General features: G+C 39.9%; 7 non-coding genes across 7 annotated transcripts; all 7 read left to right on the top strand.

Moving 5' to 3' along the window:
* The first annotated feature begins 1,386 nt into the window (after nucleotides 1-1,386).
* Nucleotides 1,387-1,608, top strand: LOC148539590 (small nucleolar RNA U3). Its single transcript, XR_015871081.1, has one exon. It is a non-coding gene; the product is annotated as a small nucleolar RNA U3 (small nucleolar RNA).
* Nucleotides 1,609-2,310: 702 nt separating this feature from the next.
* On the top strand, nucleotides 2,311-2,525 carry LOC148539589 (small nucleolar RNA U3). The gene has a single exon (XR_015871034.1). It is a non-coding gene; the product is annotated as a small nucleolar RNA U3 (small nucleolar RNA).
* Nucleotides 2,526-3,228: 703 nt separating this feature from the next.
* LOC148539588 (small nucleolar RNA U3) lies at nucleotides 3,229-3,443 on the top strand. Its single transcript, XR_015871007.1, has one exon. It is a non-coding gene; the product is annotated as a small nucleolar RNA U3 (small nucleolar RNA).
* A 703-nt stretch (nucleotides 3,444-4,146) lies between these two features.
* LOC148539587 (small nucleolar RNA U3) lies at nucleotides 4,147-4,362 on the top strand. The gene has a single exon (XR_015870761.1). It is a non-coding gene; the product is annotated as a small nucleolar RNA U3 (small nucleolar RNA).
* Nucleotides 4,363-7,750: 3,388 nt separating this feature from the next.
* LOC148539586 (small nucleolar RNA U3) lies at nucleotides 7,751-7,974 on the top strand. The gene has a single exon (XR_015871077.1). It is a non-coding gene; the product is annotated as a small nucleolar RNA U3 (small nucleolar RNA).
* Nucleotides 7,975-11,362: 3,388 nt separating this feature from the next.
* Nucleotides 11,363-11,584, top strand: LOC148539585 (small nucleolar RNA U3). The gene has a single exon (XR_015871071.1). It is a non-coding gene; the product is annotated as a small nucleolar RNA U3 (small nucleolar RNA).
* A 3,388-nt stretch (nucleotides 11,585-14,972) lies between these two features.
* Nucleotides 14,973-15,189, top strand: LOC148539584 (small nucleolar RNA U3). The gene has a single exon (XR_015871068.1). It is a non-coding gene; the product is annotated as a small nucleolar RNA U3 (small nucleolar RNA).
* Nucleotides 15,190-17,434: the final 2,245 nt, after the last annotated feature.

Genomic DNA, 17,434 nt, shown 5'->3' with positions numbered 1-17,434 from the left:
AGTTGGGATGAAGTAGGGAGGAAAGTGGCTAAAAAGCTTAACTTTTGGAATTTAAGAAAATTGACTATGTTTGGGAAGGTTCTAATTATTAAAGCAGTGGTGTTACCTATGTTATTGCATATTGCAAATGTGTTTCCGCCAGGTTCCCGGGGTGTGAGGAAGATTAATAGAATGCTGTTTCTTTTCTTTTGGGGATGTAAGATGGAGCGTCTGAAACGTGAACATGTGATGAAAGAGTGGCAGAATGGAGGTATGAGGTTTCCAAATTTAGAAGTGTATTTTGGGTTGAATTATATTGCTCAAGTTTTGAGATTGATGGAGATTGATAGTAAGGCTGCTTATATGATGAAATATATGGCTGGTTGGATGATGTGTGGCTTGAAGTGGCGTGTCAGGGAAAATGCAGTGCCAATGGCGTTTAGAGTGTGTAATTGGTATAGTGTGATTGAAGTGTTTGTGAGGAAATTTGATTTATTAGGGGTGAGTGTGAAGGACTTCAGAGAAAGGAAGAATGTTATTAAAATGTTGAAGGGGCGTGAGGAGGTTTGTCTTATTGATGGTTTGACTTCCACAGATAGTGTGAGAACATGGAAGATGATTAATGTGAGTGGTTTGAATAATAGACAGAGGGAGGTGGTATGGATGAAGCTTCATGGTGTGTTGTCTGTGAGACAAGTGCTGTTGAAAAGACATTTGGTTTTGTCAGAAGAGTGTCCACGGGAAGGGTGTAGAGGTTTTGAGAGTGTGATCCATTTGTTTTGGAATTGTTCATATGCACAGCGTGTGTGGAAGGATTTGGGTGGTTTGATAAAAGAGTTGTCTGGGATTCAGGTGATGTCATGGAAGGTGGCTATGTTTGGGCTGGGTGCGTGTGGTAGTGTGAATGAAAGGTTGCTGTGGCTAATTATGGTATGTGTTTCGGAAGTTTTGTGGGATGTTAGGAATATTTATGTGTTTAGACGAGATGATATTGATGCAAGGGAATGTATTCATATGATACTGGGGAAACTTTACACATGTTATATGTGGGATAAGCATGCTGGTGGGGAGGAGGATGCAGAGGGGTTGTGGAAACATAGGAAATGGAAAGAAATTGTTTGTTTAAGTTAGCTGGGGTGGGAGGAGTGCTAGTGTTTTAGGGATGATTTTTTTTGTAGTATGTTTATAATCTGTTTAAGGGGTGGTGTTATTTCAGTGATAGTACATATTGGTGTTTTTGTTATTGATAAGTTTTGTGGAAAGGATCTATGTCTTTGTTTGTTGTTTTTTTTCTGGTAAGTTAATATGATGTACAGTAATTGGAATTTTTCTTTTGGTGGATGAAACCTAATGATGAGTTGTTAGATACTTCAAACAGTGGCTGTATCCCTTTTGGGAATGGAGAAGTTATCTTACACCTGAACGGTTTCAAAAAAAAAAAAAAAAAATGATGGGAGAAATGTGTTTGAAAGTGTCCAAACTCACCAACCACCGTGATGAGTTTTAGGGCTTTCTTCTCAGCATGAAGGCAGTTGGCAACTCTGTTTCATACAGATGTTGTTTGCTTTTGATGACTGTGCCTCTTCTTCAACTAGAAGAAGTGGTGGAAGAGAGCTCATTCAGAGTGGTTGATTGCTTTCTTTAAAATCAATAATAGATTACTTGTTTGTTCTCTAAAACAGAGCTTTTGTCAAAATTAGGTGCACTTAAATGTACTTGGGAAATGCATGTGTTGATTTTCTTACATTGTGTTTTTAGAATGCTCTCCATTAAAGACCAAATATATGTCTAAAAATAATCTTTTATTTTTTTAAGAATTATATAGTTTTATGAGGGCTAAAGTGTTATAGAAATAAGGGTTTTAACATAGAATTATCTTATTGTAGTATATTGTTTTACTGTGCATAGAGTGTTTTGCAAAGCTAAAATTCATGTTATTCAAGCTTTACATTTACAAGCAACTGCTTAATTTTTTTGCAATCTTAGAAAGGATAGATTTAATTTACAATTAGATTTTAGATTGAAATAATAGTGCATCAAGTGTTTCAATGCTAAATCTTCAATATATTCAATTGTATTTTTGGCCACAAAACATAATGCCTGTAAAAATGTCAATCCTTTGACCAATACTGTTTTAAAAATCTCAGTTTGCAGAGAAACCCATGTCATATTTATATTCGACTCATGAGATTTTTCTAGAAGATCAGGTAATTGGAAAAGTACTATTGTTGACAAAATCTTTATCCAGTTCCATGAATGGGACAAAAAAGTCACCATTACTTAATAGAGTAATTCATGTGGTCCAGCTAAATCATCATCAAAAGAATTGTTAAGACTATACTTTCAGGAATCATTTTATAGGCAATGATGGGAGAAATGTGTTTGAAAGTGTTCAAACTCACCAACCACCATGATGAGTTTTAGGGCTTTCTTCTCAGCATGAAGGCAGTTGGCAACTCTGTTTCATACAGATGTTGTTTGCTTTTGATGACTGTGCCTCTTCTTCAACTAGAAGAAGTGGTGGAAGAGAGCTCATTCAGAGTGGTTGATTACTTTCTTTAATATCAATAATAGATTACTTGTTTGTTCTCTAAAACAGAGCTTTTGTCAAAATTAGGTGCACTTAAATGTACTTGGGAAATGCATGGGTTGATTTCCTTACATTGTGTTTTTAGAATGCTCTCCATTAAAGACCAAATATATGTCTAAAAATAATCTTTTATTTTTTGAAGAATTATATAGTTTTATGAGGGCTAAAGTGTTATAGAAATAAGGGTTTTAACATAGAATTATCTTATTGTAGTTTATTGTTTTACTGTGCATAGAGTGTTTTGCAAAGCTAAAATTCATGTTATTCAAGCTTTACATTTACAAGCCACTGCTTAATTTTTTTTGCAATCTTAGAAAGGATAGATTTAATTTACAATTAGATTTTAGATTGAAATAATAGTGCATCAAGTGTTTCAATGCTAAATCTTCAATATATTCAATTGTATTTTTGGCCACAAAACATAATGCCTGTAAAAATGTCAATCCTTTGACCAATACTGTTTTAAAAATCTCAGTTTGCAGAGAAACCCATGTCATATTTATATTCGACTCATGAGATTTGTCTAGAAGATCAGGTAATTGGAAAAGTACTATTGTTGACAAAATCTTTATCCAGTTCCATGAATGGGACAAAAAAGTCACCATTACTTAATAGAGTAATTCATGTGGTCCAGCTAAATCATCATCAAAAGAATTGTTAAGACTATACTTTCAGGAATCATTTCTATAGGCAATGATGGGAGAAATGTGTTTGAAAGTGTCCAACTCACCAACCACCATGCTGAGTTTTAGGGCTTTCTTCTCAGCATGAAGGCAGTTGGCAACTCTGTTTCATACAGATGTTGTTTGCTTTTGATGACTGTGTCTCTTCTTCAACTAGAAGAAGTGGTGGAAGAGAGCTCATTCAGAGTGGTTGATTACTTTCTTTAATATCAATAATAGATTACTTGTTTGTTCTCTAAAACAGAGCTTTTGTCAAAATTAGGTGCACTTAAATGTACTTGGGAAATGCATGTGTTGATTTCCTTACATTGTGTTTTTAGAATGCTCTCCATTAAAGACCAAATATATGTCTAAAAATAATCTTTTATTTTTTTAAGAATTATATAGTTTTATGAGGGCTAAAGTGTTATAGAAATAAGGGTTTTAACATAGAATTATCTTATTGTAGTTTATTGTTTTACTGTGCATAGAGTGTTTTGCAAAGCTAAAATTCATGTTATTCAAGCTTTACATTTACAAGCAACTGCTTAATTTTTTTTGCAATCTTAGAAAGGATAGATTTAATTTACAATTAGATTTTAGATTGAAATAATAGTGCATCAACTGTTTCAATGCTAAATCTTCAATATATTCAATTGTATTTTGGGCCACAAAACATAATGCCTGTAAAAATGTCAATCCTTTGACCAATATTGTTTTAAAAATCTCAGTTTGCAGAGAAACCCATGTTATATTTATATTCGACTCATGAGATTTGTCTAGAAGTTCAGGTAATTGGAAAAGTAGTATTGTTGACAAAACCTTTATCCAGTTCCATGAATGGGACAAAAAAGTAACCATTACTTAAAAGAGTAATTCATGTGGTCCAGCTAAATCATCATCAAAAGAATTGTTAAGACTATACTTTCAGGGATCATTTCTATAGGCAATGATGGGAGAAATGTGTTTGAAAGTGTCCAAACTCACCAACCACCATGATGAGTTTTAGGGCTTTCTTCTCAGCATGAAGGCAGTTGGCAACTCTGTTTCATACAGATGTTGTTTGCTTTTGATGACTGTGCTTCTTCTTCAACTAGAAGAAGTGGTGGAAGAGAGCTCATTCAGAGTGGTTGTTTACTTTCTTTAAAATCAATAATAGATTACTTGTTTGTTCTCTAAAACAGAGCTTTTGTCAAAATTAGATGCACTTAAATGTACTTGGGAAATGCATGTGTTGATTTCTTTACATTGTGTTTTCAGGGATCATTTCTATAGGCAATGATGGGAGAAATGGGGCAAGAGGTTGCAGATGATATTAAGGCAGTGAGGTTTGAGGTGAATAAGATGTTGGAGGAGAGGGGTAGACAGATTATATATAGTGTGAAAGTTGAACATATGGAGAAGCATGAAAGATGTAGCAGGTTTTTTTTCAAAAAGATATGTGGAGGGTCTAAGTATATGGATGTGGTATTGGATGATAGTGGTATGGAAGTGGGTGCGGAAGATGTTATGTTTGAGGTTGAGAAATTTTATAAGAAATTGTATGAATGGAAGGTGGGTGATGGAGATATGCAGAGTGAGGTGCTGAGTGCTGTTAGTGAAAAAGTCAATATGGGTGATTGTGGTTTATTATTGAATGATATGTCTGAGGATGAGGTGAAAGATGTATTGAAGAGCATGGGGAGGAATAAATCTCCTGGTAAGGATGGTTTGCCTGTTGAATTTTATATGAGTATGTGGGATGTTGTGAAAGTTGATTTGGTTGAAGTCATGCGTTATATTTTTGTGAATGGCCGGATGAATGATTCTATGAAAGAAGGTGTGGTTGTTTTAATTCTTAAAAAAGGTGATAGGCGGTGTTTGGCAAATTGGAGGCCTATTACACTATTGAACTCCGATTATAAGTTGTTTGCAAAGCTGATAGCATGTCGTATGAGAGTGGTTATTAGTCAGGTGATTGGTGAGGAGCAGGTATGTGCGGTCCCAGGACGTCGTATGCATGATAATTTAATGTTGTTGCGTGATATGATAGGTGATTGTCTAGTAAGAAAGCAGAAGATGTATGTGATGGCGCTTGATTTCGAAAAAGCATATGATAGAGTGTCTCATGTATTTATGTTTAATGTTCTGGTGCGGATGGGTTTTCCTGGGGAGTTTGTGAATAAGATTAGATGTTTGTATGCAGGTGCTTGTAGTAGATTGTTGGTGAATGGGTATTTGAGTGAGCATGTTAGTATTGAGTCTGGGGTACGTCAGGGTTGTCCTTTGTAACCTATTATGTTCATTTGTGTGCTTGAGCCTTTGTTATGTATGTTGCGTAGGGATAAGGTTGTTAGAGGTTTTTTGGTGCCTGGAAGTAATGGGAGATGTGTGAAAACACTAGCTTATATGGATGATGTGGTTGTTGTGGGTGGAAGTAAGGTTACTTTGGACAGAGCAAAATTATTAATACAGTTGTTTTGTGGGGCATCTGCCTTTAAGGTTAATTGGGACAAGTCCAAAGTGAAAGGGTTTGGGGACAGTAGTGTGAGGGATAGTCAGATGGAGTGTGTGTCAGGTGGGATAAAGGTGTTAGGGGTTATTTTTGATGAGTGTCTGAATGGTAAGGAAAGTTGGGATGAAGTAGGGAGGAAAGTGGCTAAAAAGCTTAACTTTTGGAATTTAAGAAAATTGACTATGTTTGGGAAGGTTCTAATTATTAAAGCAGTGGTGTTACCTATGTTATTGCATATTGCAAATGTGTTTCCGCCAGGTTCCCGGGGTGTGAGGAAGACTAATAGAATGCTGTTTCTTTTCTTTTTGGGATGTAAGATGTAGCGTCTGAAACGTGAACATGTGATGAAAGAGTGGCAGAATGGAGGTATGAGGTTTCCAAATTTAGAAGTGTATTTTGGGTTGAATTATATTGCTCAAGTTTTGAGATTGATGGAGATTGATAGTAAGGCTGCTTATATGATGAAATATATGGCTGGTTGGATGATGTGTGGCTTGAAGTGGCGTGTCAGGGAAAATGCAGTGCCAATGGCGTTTAGAGTGTGTAATTGGTATAGTGTGATTGAAGTGTTTGTGAGGAAATTTGATTTATTAGGGGTGAGTGTGAAGGACTTCAGAGAAAGGAAGAATGTTATTAAAATGTTGAAGGGGCGTGAGGAGGTTTGTCTTATTGATGGTTTGACTTCCACAGATAGTGTGAGAACATGGAAGATGATTAATGTGAGTGGTTTGAATAATAGACAGAGGGAGGTGGTATGGATGAAGCTTCATGGTGTGTTGTCTGTGAGACAAGTGCTGTTGAAAAGACATTTGGTTTTGTCAGAAGAGTGTCCACGGGAAGGGTGTAGAGGTTTTGAGAGTGTGATCCATTTGTTTTGGAATTGTTCATATGCACAGCGTGTGTGGAAGGATTTGGGTGGTTTGATAAAAGAGTTGTCTGGGATTCAGGTGATGTCATGGAAGGTGGCTATGTTTGGGCTGGGTGCATGTGGTAGTGTGAATGAAAGGTTGCTGTGGCTAATTATGGTATGTGTTTCGGAAGTTTTGTGGGATGTTAGGAATATTTATGTGTTTAGACGAGATGATATTGATGCAAGGGAATGTATTCATATGATACTGGGGAAACTTTACACATGTTATATGTGGGATAAGCATGCTGGTGGGGGGGAGGATGCAGAGGGGTTGTGGAAACATAGGAAATGGAAAGAAATTGTTCGTTTAGGATAGCTGGGGTGGGAGGAGTGCTAGTGGTTTAGGGATGGTTTTTTTGTAGTACGTTTATTTGTTTAAGGGGTTGTGTTTTTGTTTTTGATAAGTTCTGTGAAAAGGATCTATGGGCCTGATTCAGACCCACTCGCGAGCGGCTGTCCGCTCGCAAGTGGGTCGATGTTATGCACTGAGCATGCGCACGATGGAGGGAGCTCCGTCGTGCGCATGCGCCAGACGCGACGAGCGAAGGAAAGTCCTTCGCTCGTTGTGTCCGATCAAAGGGGGCGTGCTGTCAATGTTGATTGACAGCACGCCCCCTTTGGTGGGCGTGCCGGGGGCGTGCCTCCCTGACAGGGGCGTTCCCATGGGAACGCCTCCCGTCAGAAGCCGGCCCACTGACATCACTAGTGATGTCAGTGGGAGTGATTTTGGCTCTGATAGAGCCAAAATCACTCTGGAGCTTGCGGTTGAAAACCTCAACCGCAGGCTCCGGCTCGCAATTTCGATGGTCGCGATGGTCTCGACCATCGCGGCCATCACAAAGCACGCTCGTATAGCCTGTGGGTGGTGACCCACAGCTATACGAGCGTCCAGGAGGACGCTCCATGAAAATGGAGCCCGGCCCTCATTCAGAGCGTGCGCTCTGCTCAGAGCGTACGGCTCTGAATGAGGGCCCATGTCTTTGTTTTTTTGTCTTTTTTTCTGGTAAGTTAAAATGATGTACAGTAATTGGAATTTTTCTTTTGGTGGATGGAACCTAATGATGAGTTGTTAGATACTTCAAACAGTGGCTGTATCCCTTTTGGGAATGGAGAAGTTATCTTACACCTGAACGGTTTCAAAAAAAAAAAAAAAAAAAATGATGGGAGAAATGTGTTTGAAAGTGTCCAAACTCACCAACCACCATGATGAGTTTTAGGGCTTTCTTCTCAGCATGAAGGCAGTTGGCAACTCTGTTTCATACAGATGTTGTTTGCTTTTGATGACTGTGCTTCTTCTTCAACTAGAAGAAGTGGTGGAAGAGAGCTCATTCAGAGTGGTTGTTTACTTTCTTTAAAATCAATAATAGATTACTTGTTTGTTCTCTAAAACAGAGCTTTTGTCAAAATTAGATGCACTTAAATGTACTTGGGAAATGCATGTGTTGATTTCTTTACATTGTGTTTTCAGGGATCATTTCTATAGGCAATGATGGGAGAAATGGGGCAAGAGGTTGCAGATGATATTAAGGCAGTGAGGTTTGAGGTGAATAAGATGTTGGAGGAGAGGGGTAGACAGATTATATATAGTGTGAAAGTTGAACATATGGAGAAGCATGAAAGATGTAGCAGGTTTTTTTTCAAAAAGATATGTGGAGGGTCTAAGGATATGGATGTGGTATTGGATGATAGTGGTATGGAAGTGGGTGCGGAAGATGTTATGTTTGAGGTTGAGAAATTTTATAAGAAATTGTATGAATGGAAGGTGGGTGATGGAGATATGCAGAGTGAGGTGCTGAGTGCTGTTAGTGAAAAAGTCAATATGGGTGATTGTGGTTTATTATTGAATGATATGTCTGAGGATGAGGTGAAAGATGTATTGAAGAGCATGGGGAGGAATAAATCTCCTGGTAAGGATGGTTTGCCTGTTGAATTTTATATGAGTATGTGGGATGTTGTGAAAGTTGATTTGGTTGAAGTCATGCGTTATATTTTTGTGAATGGCCGGATGAATGATTCTATGAAAGAAGGTGTGGTTGTTTTAATTCTTAAAAAAGGTGATAGGCGGTGTTTGGCAAATTGGAGGCCTATTACACTATTGAACTCCGATTATAAGTTGTTTGCAAAGCTGATAGCATGTCGTATGAGAGTGGTTATTAGTCAGGTGATTGGTGAGGAGCAGGTATGTGCGGTCCCAGGACGTCGTATGCATGATAATTTAATGTTGTTGCGTGATATGATAGGTGATTGTCTAGTAAGAAAGCAGAAGATGTATGTGATGGCGCTTGATTTCGAAAAAGCATATGATAGAGTGTCTCATGTATTTATGTTTAATGTTCTGGTGCGGATGGGTTTTCCTGGGGAGTTTGTGAATAAGATTAGATGTTTGTATGCAGGTGCTTGTAGTAGATTGTTGGTGAATGGGTATTTGAGTGAGCATGTTAGTATTGAGTCTGGGGTACGTCAGGGTTGTCCTTTGTAACCTATTATGTTCATTTGTGTGCTTGAGCCTTTGTTATGTATGTTGCGTAGGGATAAGGTTGTTAGAGGTTTTTTGGTGCCTGGAAGTAATGGGAGATGTGTGAAAACACTAGCTTATATGGATGATGTGGTTGTTGTGGGTGGAAGTAAGGTTACTTTGGACAGAGCAAAATTATTAATACAGTTGTTTTGTGGGGCATCTGCCTTTAAGGTTAATTGGGACAAGTCCAAAGTGAAAGGGTTTGGGGACAGTAGTGTGAGGGATAGTCAGATGGAGTGTGTGTCAGGTGGGATAAAGGTGTTAGGGGTTATTTTTGATGAGTGTCTGAATGGTAAGGAAAGTTGGGATGAAGTAGGGAGGAAAGTGGCTAAAAAGCTTAACTTTTGGAATTTAAGAAAATTGACTATGTTTGGGAAGGTTCTAATTATTAAAGCAGTGGTGTTACCTATGTTATTGCATATTGCAAATGTGTTTCCGCCAGGTTCCCGGGGTGTGAGGAAGATTAATAGAATGCTGTTTCTTTTCTTTTTGGGATGTAAGATGGAGCGTCTGAAACGTGAACATGTGATGAAAGAGTGGCAGAATGGAGGTATGAGGTTTCCAAATTTAGAAGTGTATTTTGGGTTGAATTATATTGCTCAAGTTTTGAGATTGATGGAGATTGATAGTAAGGCTGCTTATATGATGAAATATATGGCTGGTTGGATGATGTGTGGCTTGAAGTGGCGTGTCAGGGAAAATGCAGTGCCAATGGCGTTTAGAGTGTGTAATTGGTATAGTGTGATTGAAGTGTTTGTGAGGAAATGTGATTTATTAGGGGTGAGTGTAAAGGACTTCAGAGAAAGGAAGAATGTTATTAAAATGTTGAAGGGGCGTGAGGAGGTTTGTCTTATTGATGGTTTGACTTCCACAGATAGTGTGAGAACATGGAAGATGATTAATGTGAGTGGTTTGAATAATAGACAGAGGGAGGTGGTATGGATGAAGCTTCATGGTGTGTTGTCTGTGAGACAAGTGCTGTTGAAAAGACATTTGGTTTTGTCAGAAGAGTGTCCACGGGAAGGGTGTAGAGGTTTTGAGAGTGTGATCCATTTGTTTTGGAATTGTTCATATGCACAGCGTGTGTGGAAGGATTTGGGTGGTTTGATAAAAGAGTTGTCTGGGATTCAGGTGATGTCATGGAAGGTGGCTATGTTTGGGCTGGGTGCGTGTGGTAGTGTGAATGAAAGGTTGCTGTGGCTAATTATGGTATGTGTTTCGGAAGTTTTGTGGGATGTTAGGAATATTTATGTGTTTAGACGAGATGATATTGATGCAAGGGAATGTATTCATATGATACTGGGGAAACTTTACACATGTTATATGTGGGATAAGCATGCTGGTGGGGGGGAGGATGCAGAGGGGTTGTGGAAACATAGGAAATGGAAAGAAATTGTTCGTTTAGGATAGCTGGGGTGGGAGGAGTGCTAGTGGTTTAGGGATGGTTTTTTTGTAGTACGTTTATTTGTTTAAGGGGTTGTGTTTTTGTTTTTGATAAGTTCTGTGAAAAGGATCTATGGGCCTGATTCAGACCCACTCGCGAGCGGCTGTCCGCTCGCAAGTGGGTCGATGTTATGCACTGAGCATGCGCACGACGGAGGGAGCTCCGTCGTGCGCATGCGCCAGACGCGACGAGCGAAGGAAAGTCCTTCGCTCGTTGTGTCCGATCAAAGGGGGCGTGCTGTCAATGTTGATTGACAGCACGCCCCCTTTGGTGGGCGTGCCGGGGGCGTGCCTCCCTGACAGGGGCGTTCCCACGGGAACGCCTCCCGTCAGAAGCCGGCCCACTGACATCACTAGTGATGTCAGTGGGAGTGATTTTGGCTCTGATAGAGCCAAAATCACTCTGGAGCTTGCGGTTGAAAACCTCAACCGCAGGCTCCGGCTCGCAATTTCGATGGTCGCGATGGTCTCGACCATCGCGGCCATCACAAAGCACGCTCGTATAGCCTGTGGGTGGTGACCCACAGCTATACGAGCGTCCAGGAGGACGCTCCATGAAAATGGAGCCCGGCCCTCATTCAGAGCATGCGCTCTGCTCAGAGCGTACGGCTCTGAATGAGGGCCCATGTCTTTGTTTTTTTGTCTTTTTTTCTGGTAAGTTAAAATGATGTACAGTAATTGGAATTTTTCTTTTGGTGGATGGAACCTAATGATGAGTTGTTAGATACTTCAAACAGTGGCTGTATCCCTTTTGGGAATGGAGAAGTTATCTTACACCTGAACGGTTTCAAAAAAAAAAAAAAAAAATGATGGGAGAAATGTGTTTGAAAGTGTCCAAACTCACCAACCACCATGATGAGTTTTAGGGCTTTCTTCTCAGCATGAAGGCAGTTGGCAACTCTGTTTCATACAGATGTTGTTTGCTTTTGATGACTGTGCTTCTTCTTCAACTAGAAGAAGTGGTGGAAGAGAGCTCATTCAGAGTGGTTGTTTACTTTCTTTAAAATCAATAATAGATTACTTGTTTGTTCTCTAAAACAGAGCTTTTGTCAAAATTAGATGCACTTAAATGTACTTGGGAAATGCATGTGTTGATTTCTTTACATTGTGTTTTCAGGGATCATTTCTATAGGCAATGATGGGAGAAATGGGGCAAGAGGTTGCAGATGATATTAAGGCAGTGAGGTTTGAGGTGAATAAGATGTTGGAGGAGAGGGGTAGACAGATTTTATATAGTGTGAAAGTTGAACATATGGAGAAGGATGAAAGATGTAGCAGGTTTTTTTTCAACAAGATATGTGGAGGGTCTAAGGATATGGATGTGGTATTGGATGATAGTGGTATGGAAGTGGGTGCGGAAGATGTTATGCTTGAGGTTGAGAAATTTTATAAGAAATTGTATGAATGGAAGGTGGGTGATGGAGATATGCAGAGTGAGGTGCTGAGTGCTGTTAGTGAAAAAGTCAATATGGGTGATTGTGATTTATTATTGAATGATATGTCTGAGGATGAGGTGAAAGATGTATTGAAGAGCATGGGGAGGAATAAATCTCCTGGTAAGGATGGTTTGCCTGTTGAATTTTATATGAGTATGTGGGATGTTGTGAAAGTTGATTTGGTTGAAGTCATGCGTTATATTTTTGTGAATGGCCGGATGAATGATTCTATGAAAGAAGGTGTGGTTGTTTAAATTCATAAAAAAGGTGATAGGCGGTGTTTGGCAAATTGGAGGCCTATTACACTATTGAACTCCGATTATAAGTTGTTTGCAAAGCTGATAGCATGTCGTATGAGAGTGGTTATTAGTCAGGTGATTGGTGAGGAGCAGGTATGTGCGGTCCCAGGACGTCGTATGCATGATAATTTAATGTTGTTGCGTGATATGATAGGTGATTGTCTAGTAAGAAAGCAGAAGATGTATGTGATGGCGCTTGATTTCGAAAAAGCATATGATAGAGTGTCTCATGTATTTATGTTTAATGTTCTGGTGCGGATGGGTTTTCCTGGGGAGTTTGTGAATAAGATTAGATGTTTGTATGCAGGTGCTTGTAGTAGATTGTTGGTGAATGGGTATTTGAGTGAGCATGTTAGTATTGAGTCTGGGGTACGTCAGGGTTGTCCTTTGTCACCTATTATGTTCATTTGTGTGCTTGAGCCTTTGTTATGTATGTTGCGTAGGGATAAGGTTGTTAGAGGTTTTTTGGTGCCTGGAAGTAATGGGAGATGTGTGAAAACACTAGCTTATATGGATGATGTGGTTGTTGTGGGTGGAAGTAAGGTTACTTTGGACAGAGCAAAATTATTAATACAGTTGTTTTGTGGGGCATCTGCCTTTAAGGTTAATTGGGACAAGTCCAAAGTGAAAGGGTTTGGGGACAGTAGTGTGAGGGATAGTCAGATGGAGTGTGTGTCAGGTGGGATAAAGGTGTTAGGGGTTATTTTTGATGAGTGTCTGAATGGTAAGGAAAGTTGGGATGAAGTAGGGAGGAAAGTGGCTAAAAAGCTTAACTTTTGGAATTTAAGAAAATTGACTATGTTTGGGAAGGTTCTAATTATTAAAGCAGTGGTGTTACCTATGTTATTGCATATTGCAAATGTGTTTCCGCCAGGTTCCCGGGGTGTGAGGAAGATTAATAGAATGCTGTTTCTTTTCTTTTGGGGATGTAAGATGGAGCGTCTGAAACGTGAACATGTGATGAAAGAGTGGCAGAATGGAGGTATGAGGTTTCCAAATTTAGAAGTGTATTTTGGGTTGAATTATATTGCTCAAGTTTTGAGATTGATGGAGATTGATAGTAAGGCTGCTTATATGATGAAATATATGGCTGGTTGGATGATGTGTGGCTTGAAGTGGCGTGTCAGGGAAAATGCAGTGCCAATGGCGTTTAGAGTGTGTAATTGGTATAGTGTGATTGAAGTGTTTGTGAGGAAATTTGATTTATTAGGGGTGAGTGTGAAGGACTTCAGAGAAAGGAAGAATGTTATTAAAATGTTGAAGGGGCGTGAGGAGGTTTGTCTTATTGATGGTTTGACTTCCACAGATAGTGTGAGAACATGGAAGATGATTAATGTGAGTGGTTTGAATAATAGACAGAGGGAGGTGGTATGGATGAAGCTTCATGGTGTGTTGTCTGTGAGACAAGTGCTGTTGAAAAGACATTTGGTTTTGTCAGAAGAGTGTCCACGGGAAGGGTGTAGAGGTTTTGAGAGTGTGATCCATTTGTTTTGGAATTGTTCATATGCACAGCGTGTGTGGAAGGATTTGGGTGGTTTGATAAAAGAGTTGTCTGGGATTCAGGTGATGTCATGGAAGGTGGCTATGTTTGGGCTGGGTGCGTGTGGTAGTGTGAATGAAAGGTTGCTGTGGCTAATTATGGTATGTGTTTCGGAAGTTTTGTGGGATGTTAGGAATATTTATGTGTTTAGACGAGATGATATTGATGCAAGGGAATGTATTCATATGATACTGGGGAAACTTTACACATGTTATATGTGGGATAAGCATGCTGGTGGGGGGGAGGATGCAGAGGGGTTGTGGAAACATAGGAAATGGAAAGAAATTGTTCGTTTAGGATAGCTGGGGTGGGAGGAGTGCTAGTGGTTTAGGGATGGTTTTTTTGTAGTACGTTTATTTGTTTAAGGGGTTGTGTTTTTGTTTTTGATAAGTTCTGTGAAAAGGATCTATGGGCCTGATTCAGACCCACTCGCGAGCGGCTGTCCGCTCGCAAGTGGGTCGATGTTATGCACTGAGCATGCGCACGACGGAGGGAGCTCCGTCGTGCGCATGCGCCAGACGCGACGAGCGAAGGAAAGTCCTTCGCTCGTTGTGTCCGATCAAAGGGGGCGTGCTGTCAATGTTGATTGACAGCACGCCCCCTTTGGTGGGCGTGCCGGGGGCGTGCCTCCCTGACGGGGGCGTTCCCACGGGAACGCCTCCCGTCAGAAGCCGGCCCACTGACATCACTAGTGATGTCAGTGGGAGTGATTTTGGCTCTGATAGAGCCAAAATCACTCTGGAGCTTGCGGTTGAAAACCTCAACCGCAGGCTCCGGCTCGCAATTTCGATGGTCGCGATGGTCTCGACCATCGCGGCCATCACAAAGCACGCTCGTATAGCCTGTGGGTGGTGACCCACAGCTATACGAGCGTCCAGGAGGACGCTCCATGAAAATGGAGCCCGGCCCTCATTCAGAGCGTGCGCTCTGCTCAGAGCGTACGGCTCTGAATGAGGGCCCATGTCTTTGTTTTTTTGTCTTTTTTTCTGGTAAGTTAAAATGATGTACAGTAATTGGAATTTTTCTTTTGGTGGATGGAACCTAATGATGAGTTGTTAGATACTTCAAACAGTGGCTGTATCCCTTTTGGGAATGGAGAAGTTATCTTACACCTGAACGGTTTCAAAAAAAAAAAAATGATGGGAGAAATGTGTTTGAAAGTGTCCAAACTCACCAACCACCATGATGAGTTTTAGGGCTTTCTTCTCAGCATGAAGGCAGTTGGCAACTCTGTTTCATACAGATGTTGTTTGCTTTTGATGACTGTGCTTCTTCTTCAACTAGAAGAAGTGGTGGAAGAGAGCTCATTCAGAGTGGTTGTTTACTTTCTTTAAAATCAATAATAGATTACTTGTTTGTTCTCTAAAACAGAGCTTTTGTCAAAATTAGATGCACTTAAATGTACTTGGGAAATGCATGTGTTGATTTCTTTACATTGTGTTTTCAGGGATCATTTCTATAGGCAATGATGGGAGAAATGGGGCAAGAGGTTGCAGATGATATTAAGGCAGTGAGGTTTGAGGTGAATAAGATGTTGGAGGAGAGGGGTAGACAGATTTTATATAGTGTGAAAGTTGAACATATGGAGAAGGATGAAAGATGTAGCAGGTTTTTTTTCAACAAGATATGTGGAGGGTCTAAGGATATGGATGTGGTATTGGATGATAGTGGTATGGAAGTGGGTGCGGAAGATGTTATGCTTGAGGTTGAGAAATTTTATAAGAAATTGTATGAATGGAAGGTGGGTGATGGAGATATGCAGAGTGAGGTGCTGAGTGCTGTTAGTGAAAAAGTCAATATGGGTGATTGTGATTTATTATTGAATGATATGTCTGAGGATGAGGTGAAAGATGTATTGAAGAGCATGGGGAGGAATAAATCTCCTGGTAAGGATGGTTTGCCTGTTGAATTTTATATGAGTATGTGGGATGTTGTGAAAGTTGATTTGGTTGAAGTCATGCGTTATATTTTTGTGAATGGCCGGATGAATGATTCTATGAAAGAAGGTGTGGTTGTTTAAATTCATAAAAAAGGTGATAGGCGGTGTTTGGCAAATTGGAGGCCTATTACACTATTGAACTCCGATTATAAGTTGTTTGCAAAGCTGATAGCATGTCGTATGAGAGTGGTTATTAGTCAGGTGATTGGTGAGGAGCAGGTATGTGCGGTCCCAGGACGTCGTATGCATGATAATTTAATGTTGTTGCGTGATATGATAGGTGATTGTCTAGTAAGAAAGCAGAAGATGTATGTGATGGCGCTTGATTTCGAAAAAGCATATGATAGAGTGTCTCATGTATTTATGTTTAATGTTCTGGTGCGGATGGGTTTTCCTGGGGAGTTTGTGAATAAGATTAGATGTTTGTATGCAGGTGCTTGTAGTAGATTGTTGGTGAATGGGTATTTGAGTGAGCATGTTAGTATTGAGTCTGGGGTACGTCAGGGTTGTCCTTTGTCACCTATTATGTTCATTTGTGTGCTTGAGCCTTTGTTATGTATGTTGCGTAGGGATAAGGTTGTTAGAGGTTTTTTGGTGCCTGGAAGTAATGGGAGATGTGTGAAAACACTAGCTTATATGGATGATGTGGTTGTTGTGGGTGGAAGTAAGGTTACTTTGGACAGAGCAAAATTATTAATACAGTTGTTTTGTGGGGCATCTGCCTTTAAGGTTAATTGGGACAAGTCCAAAGTGAAAGGGTTTGGGGACAGTAGTGTGAGGGATAGTCAGATGGAGTGTGTGTCAGGTGGGATAAAGGTGTTAGGGGTTATTTTTGATGAGTGTCTGAATGGTAAGGAAAGTTGGGATGAAGTAGGGAGGAAAGTGGCTAAAAAGCTTAACTTTTGGAATTTAAGAAAATTGACTATGTTTGGGAAGGTTCTAATTATTAAAGCAGTGGTGTTACCTATGTTATTGCATATTGCAAATGTGTTTCCGCCAGGTTCCCGGGGTGTGAGGAAGATTAATAGAATGCTGTTTCTTTTCTTTTGGGGATGTAAGATGGAGCGTCTGAAACGTGAACATGTGATGAAAGAGTGGCAGAATGGAGGTATGAGGTTTCCAAATTTAGAAGTGTATTTTGGGTTGAATTATATTGCTCAAGTTTTGAGATTGATGGAGATTGATAGTAAGGCTGCTTATATGATGAAATATATGGCTGGTTGGATGATGTGTGGCTTGAAGTGGCGTGTCAGGGAAAATGCAGTGCCAATGGCGTTTAGAGTGTGTAATTGGTATAGTGTGATTGAAGTGTTTGTGAGGAAATTTGATTTATTAGGGGTGAGTGTGAAGGACTTCAGAGAAAGGAAGAATGTTATTAAAATGTTGAAGGGGCGTGAGGAGGTTTGTCTTATTGATGGTTTGACTTCCACAGATAGTGTGAGAACATGGAAGATGATTAATGTGAGTGGTTTGAATAATAGACAGAGGGAGGTGGTATGGATGAAGCTTCATGGTGTGTTGTCTGTGAGACAAGTGCTGTTGAAAAGACATTTGGTTTTGTCAGAAGAGTGTCCACGGGAAGGGTGTAGAGGTTTTGAGAGTGTGATCCATTTGTTTTGGAATT

Source organism: Taudactylus pleione, unplaced genomic scaffold (assembly GCF_031769625.1).
Source record: "Taudactylus pleione unplaced genomic scaffold, aTauple2 ptg000026l, whole genome shotgun sequence".
NCBI lineage: Eukaryota > Metazoa > Chordata > Amphibia > Anura > Myobatrachidae > Taudactylus > Taudactylus pleione.
The sequence above is the reverse complement of the archived record's forward strand: the minus strand, read 5'-3'. Positions and strand labels throughout refer to the sequence as shown.